Source organism: Sciurus carolinensis, chromosome 12, assembly GCF_902686445.1.
Source record: "Sciurus carolinensis chromosome 12, mSciCar1.2, whole genome shotgun sequence".
NCBI lineage: Eukaryota > Metazoa > Chordata > Mammalia > Rodentia > Sciuridae > Sciurus > Sciurus carolinensis.
In genome coordinates, this window is record NC_062224.1 from 71931268 (window position 1) to 71944417 (window position 13150).

Genomic DNA, 13150 nt, shown 5'->3' on the forward strand with positions numbered 1-13150 from the left:
TTCTGCAGGATGATAAATCCCAACTTTAACACCAAAATAAGAGGGAACCCATTAGCTTTGGCCGCTGTTTGGACCTTGTGCTTAACTCAATCTGCAGAGGTTGTCAAAGTGGCTGAGGGAGGGGGTCCCTGGGCAGGCTAGGGATGGGCTGGGCAGAGGCAGCCTGCCTCTGCAGCTGCTTGCTGCCTGTGGAGGGCCCGTGGAGTATTTCCCCATCTTGGGCCCTGTGTGACTGAATGGTCCATAAGTACATAAAGTGGTATCTGAAATCTGAATAAGAGCTCAGCTATCATCTACAAAATTGAGGTTCATAGAGTAGAAATTATGAAGAGATTCTGTTTTTCACTTTGTATTATTGGCAAGCATCCTTAGTGAGACTAACTCTTTCCATAATAAACTGTCATCGGATACAATTGTTTCAGAATATGGTCTCCATGTTTGATTGCAGGGTCTGCAGGCTTCAGACAGTAGGAATGCAATGCTTAAGCTTCTTCACTTATTGCCTGCTGGTGTACAAATATAGGATTTGGCAATTTAGCCTAAAGCCTTCGTCTCTTCTGCTACATACACCCACTCTGGGAGGTACGGAGAATTCAACTTTCCACAGGCTCTGAGGCAAGAGGAGGCCCATAAAGCTGAAATCAGAGCCAAGGTGTGGGTCTGTCTCATGCATAATCCACTCACAAAACACAGTCTGATGGACCCCTTGCTAGAGTTGAACTCTGGACTCCCCACCACTGAAATAAAAAAATAAATAACCGCCAAATCCTCATAAATGCTGAAAAGAAGCAGCTGGTAGCCAAAAGATCACTTTAATAGTAGGAATAAAAAATAAAACCAAAGCCAGGTACGTAAAGGCTTATATCTGTAAAACATGAATTAATGCAAAGAAGCAGATCAAAGCCAAATCTGCACCATGTAACTCTAAAGCATAGAAAGGCAGGGGAATAAAGAAATTTCAAAATCAAAAACCGTTCCAACACCCTCCAGATAATAGCACACGGTATGTTTTTAAATCCTCATGTTAACATGCTCTGCTAGGGTAGGTATAGCTACTTCAATTTCCTCCTAGTAGAAGAATCCCCAGGTAACGCAGATGCTGATGGGACCATGTTCTCTGTGTGGGGGCAGCCCGTTTGCCAGCTAAGTCCTCACTGAACCTTGCTGAACTGACACACCTTGCCATTTAATTACACTCCCAAGTCTTTTCTCATTTAGCAACCTGCCTGTTTAAAACTGGGGTCACTTTTACATAATAGTGATTAAACTTGACAATGTTTGGGTATATACACCATGTAAACAATGATTGATCAAACTGAGCTGTGTAGGAAATGTTTGAGGTCCATACCTCAGCATGAACACTGTCAGGATTTGGAGATTTTGAGAGAAATCAGCTGACTACATTTTCTTTCTGCCCTCTTGTGATGTTCAACCTAATAAGGGAAAAACCAAGGTCAGGTTTTGAGGTATGGCATGGTACGCAATAAAAAGCAGCAGATTCTCTCCTTCAGAGTCCTGGCCTGTCACACAAGTACTGGATTGTCTTGGTACTTTGGTTGAATGTCCCCTCCAGACCTCAAGTTGAAATTAAATTACCAATGTAAAGGTATCAGGATGTGGCACATTTCAGAGGTGATTAGTTCATAGGGGATCCACCCTCATGAATGGATTAGTGTGTTAACTTTGGAGTAGGTTAGTTATCCTGGGGTACGTTGTTATAAAAGTGAGTTTGGCCTCCTTGGCTTTCTCTTGTTCCCTCCCCATCTCTCCTATCATAGGATGCCCTCCACCATGTTTATGACACAGCAAGAAGGCCTACACCAGATGTAGCCCTTTGATCACAGATTCCAGAACTGTAAGGAAAAAAACCTTTTTTTTACGAACTACCCTGTCTGTGGGATTCTGTTATGGCAATGGAAAATGAACTAAGATGGCAGCCTTAACTTTTTGGAAGTTTCTGTTTCCTTATTTTTCTGCTCCTGTTTTCCCAAAGCATTATAATGAAAATCAAATAAATTGACATTATACCAAATCACTTTGAAAATTGAATTGCTATTTAACTCAAGTGTTTACTCATAATATTTATTTAAAGTTTGAGGGGTAGGGATGTAGTGTAGTGTAGAGTATTTGCCTATATGAAGTCTTGAGTTTGATCACCATTCCCACAAAAACAAAACAAAAAATTCAAGTTAGAGATTTAAATATTCAAAAATTAAAGGTACTTGGTTACAGAGATGATAAAATTATGTGTTTTTCAACTGAGTCTTGAAGTTAAGCCTTCCATATATATACATAGACATGACAAAGGGAAGGAATAGAGCATAAATAAAAATAGAAAAATGCATATTTAACATTCAAAATCTAGAAAGTAGTCTCATTCGCTTATAATATGGGATACATAATATTTAAGAAGCTTAAATATTATATATTTTGATATATATGTTTTAAATCACAACATTTCCCATCTTTTCATTTCAAGTGTGAGTTATAGCATTCCCAGCAATTTGTATGCCACATGGCACATCTAAATGGTAAATATTTATGATTCAATCTGTATTTTAGCTTTTTCACACAATAAACCCTGCTACAGACTATGTTAACATTAACTATTAAAAAATCAACATAGTTTTCCAATTTCTTCTACTGTTCTTTGCTATATGGCTGATTTTTTATGTTAATGTTTCTATTGTCTTAATATTCTTGCTTTTCTCATTTATATTCTAAGAGATTATTGTTAGTACCAACACTTCGGTTTATCATTTAGAGAAAGCACTTGCTCAAAAAGTCAGCACTGGATATTAAATGATGATTGCCTGCAATGAATTTCTTCTCAACATCTGCAAAGACAATTTTGCCTTTTTTCTTCCACTTAACTCTGAATGAGAGATCTTAACTATACTTAAATAGGATTCATATTGGCTTACAAAATATCTCCTTAAAAGCAAGGATGTTAAAAACAGATTCTAAGGTCTATTTTTCTAGGTTAAAATAGAAACATGTTATACATGATATACACATGTATATCAAGGTAACATTGAAGAATGATATATATTAACTCTCCCAAAAATTCTATAATATCTCTCTTACATTTTCAGAGCACTTTATAATTTATCCTATGCTCTTAATTTCAGAGAATATTTCTTCTTGATCTCTGAATTATGAAAATATAAACAAGAAAGAGTTTAGGTCATTATTTTAAAATAAACTTAAAGGTTTGTTACACTCTCGTCCAATAGAAATACTAACATCATAAATACTAGGTAACAACCCCATCTCTGTTTTTATTGTGTATATTGCAGGGTTGATTCCTCACAGTTGACTAGAGCTTTATAACTTGAGGTTATAGCAAATATGATAATCCTGAATTAAAATGACATCTAAAAATGTGGTATAAACAAAGAATAACTATTTTATTTTGTTTTTAGAAGAGGTACTATTCTGGTCAACAAACAATTCAAAATGTCACATTCATCAGTTTTGGTGCTAGTATCTGTTATTTTATTTGAGGTTGACAAGACATTTATTCACTCATTCAGTATTTCTTGACCTTACCATTTGCCAACAACAATTCTAGAAGCTGAGTAGAAAAGGCAGAAATATAAAAATAAATAAGTCCTATGCTTTGCTTTAAAGAATCTTAAATGAACACGATTATTTATTTAAAATGTTGTATTAATGTGGTTTTTCTTACTATTAAATACCTGAGACAGGATAGCTTTATACAGAAAAGAGGTTTATTTAGCACACAGTTCTGAAGGTTAAAGTACAAGACCAGGTGGTCCCATTTGTTTGGCCTCTAGTGAGAGCCTATTGGCAATGGCATCATATCATGGTGGATGTGGTTGCAGGAGGAAGAAATCACATCACCAAACAGGAAGCTAGAGAGGTTCGGTGGAGCTAGATGAGGGCTTTTGTAACAGCCCCCTCGTGAAAAAAAAAAAAAAAACAGGATACCAAAAAAAAAAAAATGCCTTAATCCTTCTGGGGGCATATCCCAGATTGACACAGGACCTCCGACTAGGCTCCATCTCTCAAAGGTTCCACACCACCTCCCAAGAGTACACCCTGCGGACCAAACTTCCAACATGTGAACTTTGGGGAAACAAATCACATCCAAACTGCAGCATATGTAAAAAGCAGGTGTTGCCAGGCACAATGGTGCACCCCTGAAATCCTAGTGGCTTGGGAGGTGGAGGCAGGAGGATCGTGAGTTCAAAGCCAGCCTCAGCAATTTAGCAAGACCCTAAGCAATTCAGTGAGACCCTGTCTCTGAATAAAATACAAAAAAGGGCTGGGAATGTAGCTCTGTGGTTAAAGCACTGGTTCAATCCCCAGTATCCCACCTCCAAAAAAAAAAAAAAAAAAGCAGATGTAATAAAATTTGAGCAAACTATAAGATAGATCTGTAGAAATCATTACAGTAGTGCAGAGAAGGGAGCAACCCACTCTATCTTCATATGAGATAACATTTTAGCTGAATTTTAAAGAATAAATGGGAATGTGGCAAATAGAGAACATTCAAGGAAAAAACAGTCACTCAGAGAACAGCTCAGAGCTGTTTTTAAGAAGGACATGTAAAACAAATAACCCAGTCAATAAATGGGCTAAGGAACTGAACAGACAATTCACAAAAGAAACATGAATGGTTGACAAGCATATGAAAACATGTTCAACATCTCTAGCAATTAGAGAAATACAAATCAAAACTACACTGAAATTCCATCTCACCCCAGTCAGAATGGCAATTTTCAAGAAAACAAGCAACAATAAATGTTGGTGAGGATGTGGGGGAAAAGGCACACTCATACATTGCTGGTGGGCTGCAAATTGGTGCAACCACTCTGGAAAGCAGTATGAAGATTCCTCAGAAAACTTGGAATGGAACCACCATTTGACCCAGCTATCCCACTCCTCAGTTTATACCCAAAGGACTTAAACTCAGCATACTACAGTGACGCAGCCACATTAATGTTCCATCCTAATAGATCTCATATTCTAATCTATAGAGAGAAGGCAGTGGGAGTCAATGAAGTTTTACAAGCAGAGAGAGGATGGGCTGCTCCCAGGGCGATGCTTATGACCATTAGGATGACTGACACTCCAAAACACTCACTGCATGCCCCATGTGTCATAATGCCATTCACTCCTATGACACCTCCTATAACAATACTATGAGCTTAGTACTGTCCTTATCTCTCTTTTGCAGATAAGAAAGTATAGGCAAAGAAAACTTAAAACTGCCCAAGTCACCCTAAGTAGTAGAGCTGTGATTTAAATCTACAAGGTCTTGTTCCAGTACCATACTCCCAGCTACTGGACCATAATGTATCAGTACATTTATTTTAGAATACAAGGTCATGGTCTGAGTGAGAGAGAGGGTGAGCACATTCAGGAGATCATTCATCCAATAAGTATTCAAAATACCCATGATCTATCAGCTTTAATTTAGATGCTGGAGATAAGAGCAGTAAAGAGAATGATGTCCCCCTATTGTTACAAAGTAGTCTAAAAATGGCAAGTGTCTGAACTAAGTTAGAGACAATGTTAGATCAAGCATAGGAAAACAAGAGGTGTTTAGGAGCATGAATGGACAGGCCCTAGTAACACATGAAATGTAAATAAGGACAGGAGGTTGGAAACCCAAGGAGACTGAGTTTTCTGAACTAGGCCACTGGTTGTATAGTAATGCCAATTAGGACAAGGTCAGTCTGAGAAGACAAATAATTTCAGACATGTTGAAATAAAGGTGCCTTTGGGACATCCATGTGGGAATACAAGTCCAGGGAACCTTTTGAAATATGTTTGAGTAAGTATTCTTAAAACTTCCATGCCATTTTCTGCCCTCCCTTGCCAATGTAAGAGGTGCTAGGATTATAATGCACAAATCAGCACTCAAGACATTTACTTATCACATGTTTTTTAAGGTCAAAAACAGGTCCAGACCCTGGGGATCCAATAGGGAACAAGGAGACATAGTCCCTGGCTTCTGATGCAAGACGGTAGGCTAAACACACGCATCTACCACAGGGACCCTTAAAACAGATCCAAAGAGGTATATATGAAGAAACAATGAAAATCGTGACAGTGCCAGAAAGGAGACCCTTATCAGACCAGAACTTCCGAGGACCTTGTATAATGTTAAAAGTGAATGGGATCAAATGAACTGAAGAATTGCAGAGGAAACTACAAACCAACCACCAGGAGAGAGAGCGAACTTCCCTGGGAATCGACAAAGAACGAACAAGAAGAGCAGGAGTGAGTGGTGGAGAAGCAGGCAGACCACTTAAAACTGCAATCCAGATGGCCAAGTTAGCGGCTCATCACCACCTGGAGACCCACATAAAAAAGAAAAGAAACCTTGACCTAAAGAACGTGAAGAATTCCCTACTGAAGACTCTTGTGCGTAGAGAAGAATCCAGGGAACAAGGCCCGCCCGCCAAGAGTGGAGCTCCCCCTACCCCTGCAACTGGGCAGTCCTCACCTCCCTGCTCCCTTCTCCTCAGACTTAGAAAGGATCTATTCCAGCATCTTACCCATGGACGGAGAAGGGTCAGGGGAAAATGATGTACTCAATATGAGCAGACCACTGCCAGCTACCTATATTAGCCAACAAAGTTCTTCATTTACAAACACAAATAAATAACCAGGGATGACTGATAAGGGACAACAAAACATTAACATGAAAGAAAAGCCATGACAGAATAAAGTACAATATCCTGGTAAAGAGCATGTATTCTGGAAACAGACCATCAGGATATAAATCTCAGTTTGGTCACTTACTAATAGTAAGACTTCAGGTAAGTCACTTAACCTCAGTTAAGTCTCAGTTTACCCACATGTAAAAGTGGCAATAATAATAGCAATGATAAAAGTACTAATAAAAATGAAAATAATAACAACAACAATAATAATAGAGTCTACCTCAGAACAGCAGCATTAGGAATAAATGAGATGGTATTTATAATTGCTTAGCACATAAGCTGGGACATAGCAAAAACTACGTGTTCATTAAATCAAACAGACAGTGCTAATGACCTCACCAGGCATAGGCCTAATTCAAGAAACAGAAGAAAAAATTTAAAATTGTTTTAATTAATATCTTCAGAAACATTTGAGAGATTGTTGCTACTAGAACCCATATATGAACAACTTGCCATCAACAGACCAAAGGACAAGAAAATATTATTGGACATTAAAAATACAGTTGGTAAAATAAAAGATTCTAGAGTGGAAATGCACAATAAGTGGATCAGGACTGAAACAAAAGAGTTAAAAATACCTAAGAAAACTTAAAAATAATGGAGACTAGATGCATATTTAACGTTAATTTAAGAGTTTCAGGAGGAGGGAATTGAGACATCAGAAGGGAGTGAAAAACCCAAGAAATAAAAAAGGAAAGTTTATGTGAGCTGAAAAAATAAATAAACAGTATAAATCTTCATATAGAAATGAATCACTGAGTGTCAAGCAGGACAAATACAGAGAAAACTCTGATATCTTTTTGAAAGGGTGAGGAAGGTGTACATGTGGAACATATTATCTACAAAGGAACATAAATCAAACAGGCATCAGACTTTTCATAACAACTAATGGATGTTAGAAAACATTGGAGTTCTGTTTTTAAAGTTATTAGAGAAAAAACATTTGAATCTAGAATTCTTCTAGCCAGAATGCGATCAGTGAAAAGTAAGAGCAAAATAAAGCCATTTTTATGTCTTCCAGAGCTCAGAGAGCACATTAGTTTTGAACCCAATAGGAAAAAAAAACAACCCTTTGAGCACTATCAGACAAAAATTACTTGCATAAGTTCTCCAGCAGAATGGAAAAGAATCGATGAAAGAAGACATCATGGGATACAAAGACGAAAAAGGGATGGAGTCAGATAAAAACAGAAACTGTACACTGGAAGATTTGCTTCAGCAAAGATTAAATGAGGTAGGATTGCGTGAGTCCATCTCCTCTAAATGACTCCATTTATCCTACTTGGTTCTAAAATTAAAAAAACATTTACATAACCATGATATTTCAGAGTCTGTTTCTGGTTTTCAATGTTCAGTCAGCAGACAAAACTCGGAGGTCTAGTAATAGTTACTGAAGAAAAATAAACATTACAAATCTTGACAGTGAGCATAATAATGTAAGAAACAAAGTAGGGCATTAGAAAATATTGAAGTATTCCTGGCTCTTTAGAAGATACCACCTAAGTACATAAATTAAAAAATAAACAATAACTGATATCACTGGTAAAAATAACATAAAACATGGGCCATGGAATTGTGACAGGAATTCAGTTAGATTGGATTAATTGTCATGGATTATACAATGTAACTTTAGGATATTCAGTTCTTACCTTTCAGGAGATTTTAAGGTAGCTAAAGATACTGATGTCAATAAAGGACAGCTGTACCTCCTGTCCTGTCACATGGCTGCCTGCCTTCACTCTTTAGATACCAGCTCAAATGTCCTTCTTGATTGTTCTTCCCAGACTGTACCTTCTAAAGTGGTCTAATATTTTATCAATGCCTAACATTACATAAATGATATAAATTGGTAGAAAACAATATATATATATATATATATATATGGTTACATAAGTCAAAATAGGTGTTGCCTGGTTTGATAATTCTCCAGCACCAGCAAATGAAATGAAGCTAAATTATGGATCCACTTTATTTGAGTGTTGTTTAAAATCTGTGGTAAAAATAAAACAACTCTCATAAATCTGAAAGCATTTCTAGACTCCTTATGATCATTATTTAGGGACCACTATATACCTATGATAACTCAGGAATCACACAGAAACAGACATGTAAGATAATATTAATTCCTCTGAAAGAATTACATATTGGAAATTAACTTTAGGAAGAGAGATCACCCATTCTAACATAAACACCTAGAAGTACACAATCATATATTAGACTGTAAAGTTACAGAACTCGTCATCCTTGGGGAGTCATACTGGAAAGAGGTATAAACAAAGTAAAAAAGAATTTAAACACATTAGAAAATACAAATGCCCAAAACAATTACTAAAGGAAATCAGAATATAGTTTCAAGGATTCAACTGAGAATGGACATTAGTTGATAGGTTTGCAAAGAAAACATAGAGCTATGGTTAATGTAGAAATTCAGTTAGAAGAGCTTTTAATATACATAATTATTATGTATGTATTTTATTTTATTATGTATATTAAATTGTGCTGTATATTTTAGTGCATATATAAAATCTATAAATACGTTATGATTTTAAAGAGGACAAGCTTGCTCAGTTCTTTGAAATCATTGCTGACAAGCAGACAGCACCCTGTGTTGGCTCCACTTTGACCCAGTTTTAACACAAGCCCCTCTATGCAGTCAGAGGCAAAGGAGAAAAGGGGTCTTCTTCCAGAATCAGTTTCATTAAGAGAGTGCAGCTGATCAAACCTTTCTCACTTAGGAGTCAAGGAACGAGTTATCTTGAATAAAGACATTATGTACCTCATATCCCTGCATCACTCCAAACACTTTTTAAAGGCAGTGGTCAGCTGTTTCTCCTTGGCCATCAGTGTCTCAGAATGCAGTCATTCATCAGAGAAGGTCACAGAAGGGTAATTCTGGAGAATTAAAGCAAAGACATATGAACATGGTGGAATATGATAAGAGAAATGATGAACAAATAAATTTAGAACACTACCCAAAAAACTAGAGGTATAGATGTGCTGGGGACCTGAAGGAAGGGGAATTATTTTCTAAGGGAGAAATTTGAAAAAAGGAAATAAAACAGAATGAAAAAAAAGTCCTTCAAAAAATTTTCTCCTGGTGGTCCTAACATGCAGTAAAATAAGTTCATTGCCTACAATCAGGTGACCTAGTTTTTTTGTTTTGTTTTGTTTTGTTTTTTAAAGCACCAGTTCTGCCATTTTTCTCTTTTAAGGTCATTAGGGAAATCCATTACCTCTTTTAATCTGATATAGCCTGCTCTGACATGGGGGTAAACTATACATAGAGTGTATTGATAAAATAAATAAACAGGGGTGTCATTTCTTAGAAGACAGAAGCTTCTTAAACTAAATTAGCTCTAAGATCGAGATAGCCTCACTTGTTTCTGTGGAAGTGCAGTTCAAAACAGGAAGGTATCATTATTTGTCCATTTGATTGATGGAAATGGAAAGAATTAATAATGTCCAGTGCTAAAGAGCACATAGGAAATGGGCTTTCAGGTGAACAACTACATTTTTTTGGAAGACAATATGGCAATGTTTGTCAGGTTTTAAAATAGGTGCAATCATTGATTCAACAAATTTAAAACCTGAGCTATCAACACAAAGATACACATTAAAATAAATACAAAAATGTATTGCCTCATTATAAATAAACTTGGAGCAACTTCAGTGTCCATCACTTGAATAAACTATGGATCAGCTATCCCATTTAATATTAAGTATCTCTTAAGAGTAATAAGTAGACCTATATGCTTGATTTTGGAAAGCTGCATATGATATGTTGAATAAATTAAGCAATTATGCAGAAAAACATTCATATTCTAAATTCATTTTGATCTAATGAAGAAAGATCTTATACCTGTATATATATTTGACCAAATATGGGAAGAGATGTGAAAGGAGGTTCCATTACCTCACCTGCATACAACCAGAGTGGGGATGGGATACTACTGTTTGTTCGTCTTTTCATAAAAAAAAAATAAATAAAATAAAATAATTTTTGTAACCTGAAAGAGGTTTTTAAAAAGAAACAGAATTTTTATCTTAATTACAAATTATAATTAAAAAAAACTCAGAGTATTGAAATGGAATTAAAAAACTGATTCTAATATAATTGATCTTTATTTAGCATATGGCTCTGGAGTCCTTATGAACATATTTACATAATACATAGCAAATAGCAAAATAAAAAGCAATTTTAGCCTTTTAATTTGAGTTGTTTTATATTCCCTTGTCTTATGCATTACTTTATATCTATCACAAATATGTAACAGAAAACAAAAAGAGTAGCAATTAACTAAATGGGAAATTTCTATTATTTAAATGTGCATTTCTGTTGTTGATAGCATTTTATTTTAAAAGCATATTCCCTCTAGTTTTAAAAAAAGGCACTACATTGTCATGGAGAAAATTTTCATAAATACAGAAAAAGCACAAATAACAATGCAAAACTTTCCTTCATTCTACTTTGCACATTGGTTGTTGTTGGTTTTTTTGGACTGTATAGTATTTATCTTTTGTATATAGTATATATTTATTCATCCATATCTATCAATTCAATCTTGCTATCTATCTGTTATCAGGTGTATAATTAATTGCACATTTTTTTGCTAATCATCAAAAATTCATGTATAGTATACGTAAACTCCTTTTCCATTTAAGAGTTACAGGAATATTTTCTTCTCCTACAATATCATTTTTACTGGCCCACAGAGCAATCCATTGCGTAAAAGTATAAAAACATGTTCAATCAGCCATATACAACTAAATGTTTGGACTGTTAAGTTTTAGCAGAAAAAAAATATGTAGAGCATTCACCCAAATTTTTATGAATACTTTATAACATAATTTTGTTATTGCTTTTAAAATCTTTTAAAGAGAACACATGAATAAAATGCCTTAGTCAATAAGGACTGGTTAGTGTGCCAACGATGCTTCCACCTCCTGAGTTCTACACATGGCAAAATAATTGTGGATAGAGTCGGTGCATGGCGCCTCGGTCTCCAGGGATGCTAGAGAGCACAGTCTTTGGAACTTTACCAAGACCTACAACTCCACACTCTGCCCCAGGACAAGGATACTAGGAGACCCATAGCTAGTCCTTCATTTTTCAGTGAACTTGAATGAAATGATAATTATTGATCCAACAACCTGAAATGACTTCCCCTGAGTCCTTAGGGAAAGTTGTACAAATGTGTACTTAGGGACTCTTAAATACTGCTTATTAGTGGTTTGACAGGCCATAACTGCTCTGAAGGAGCCATTAAGCACCCTGATGTAAATCCTTTTGGGTTCTCATTTCTTCGACCCCACCTGTTGGACACAGTCACACATGGGTATTGAATCAGGTTGCTTGAAGTGGTAAGTGATACTATAAAAATTCATCCACAGTATTCACAACAAATTGGGTTTTTTTCCTGAAATATTTTGGGTTCCACACTTTTCTCACTTAATTCATTTAAATCATTCTCTTAAACATTTTAGAACTGCATGTACAACCCCTTAGTTACTTCAATTATCACTAATTATTAAAATCCATTTCTATAGATTTTAGAATTACTATAAACAGTTTTAGATACTTGAGACTTTTTAATGATTAAACTAAAGCCTGATAAATATATTTCTACGAATTTTGCATTGCAAAATATTTTATTAGTGATTGTCAACAATGTGAACATGGTCCAACTAGTGAAAATGACAACTTTTGATCTTCATTAGGAACGTAGGAAGATTTGTGAGCTATGATGTATTTTCACTGGCCCATTTTTAACCACCCCCAAAATAACTGTATTAACAAAAACACTAAGCAAACTTTCACTTCAGCCATACTCTGGATGCCTGAGTCAAGCACGCTTTTAATTTCATAACCAAGTTCTGCTGAGGCTCTTAGGGAGATAAATTACAACGTTTTGCCAGCCTAGATCTCATTTTGAGTTATCTTCTTTGTTTTGCAAACCTCATCTCGAGGACTGGACTTCTAATGCCTGTGATATGTTGCCAGAGGAGCACGCAAAGGTTTAAATTGCATCTTTTCAATGCGTTCTGGCACCGCAGCCTGAAGCCAATACTTGTGTTTTAACTGGCAACCTGCCTCCCACGAATGGAGGAAGCAGATTGCCTCTTTGCTGAATACTTAGACAAGGTACTGATATAACAACAGTGGACAAGCAGCTGGGAGCTGGGCTGTCAGCCTGTCACACACTGACAAATCTGTTGTTCATATTCAGGCAGGATGTGCGTGTTCGCTCGCCATCAGTATCATCCATCTCACGCGGGAGGGGGGGATGTGAAGGAGCCTCGTCCCCGCTGCCTATGGACCAAACGCTGTTATTACATCTTTCTGAAGGATCTCAACTAAACAACTCATTTACTTTTTTATGATGGGGCCTGGCAAATGAGACAAGTAAGATAGCCTGCTCAATTTTTGTTGCTCTTTCTTCCTTCAATAC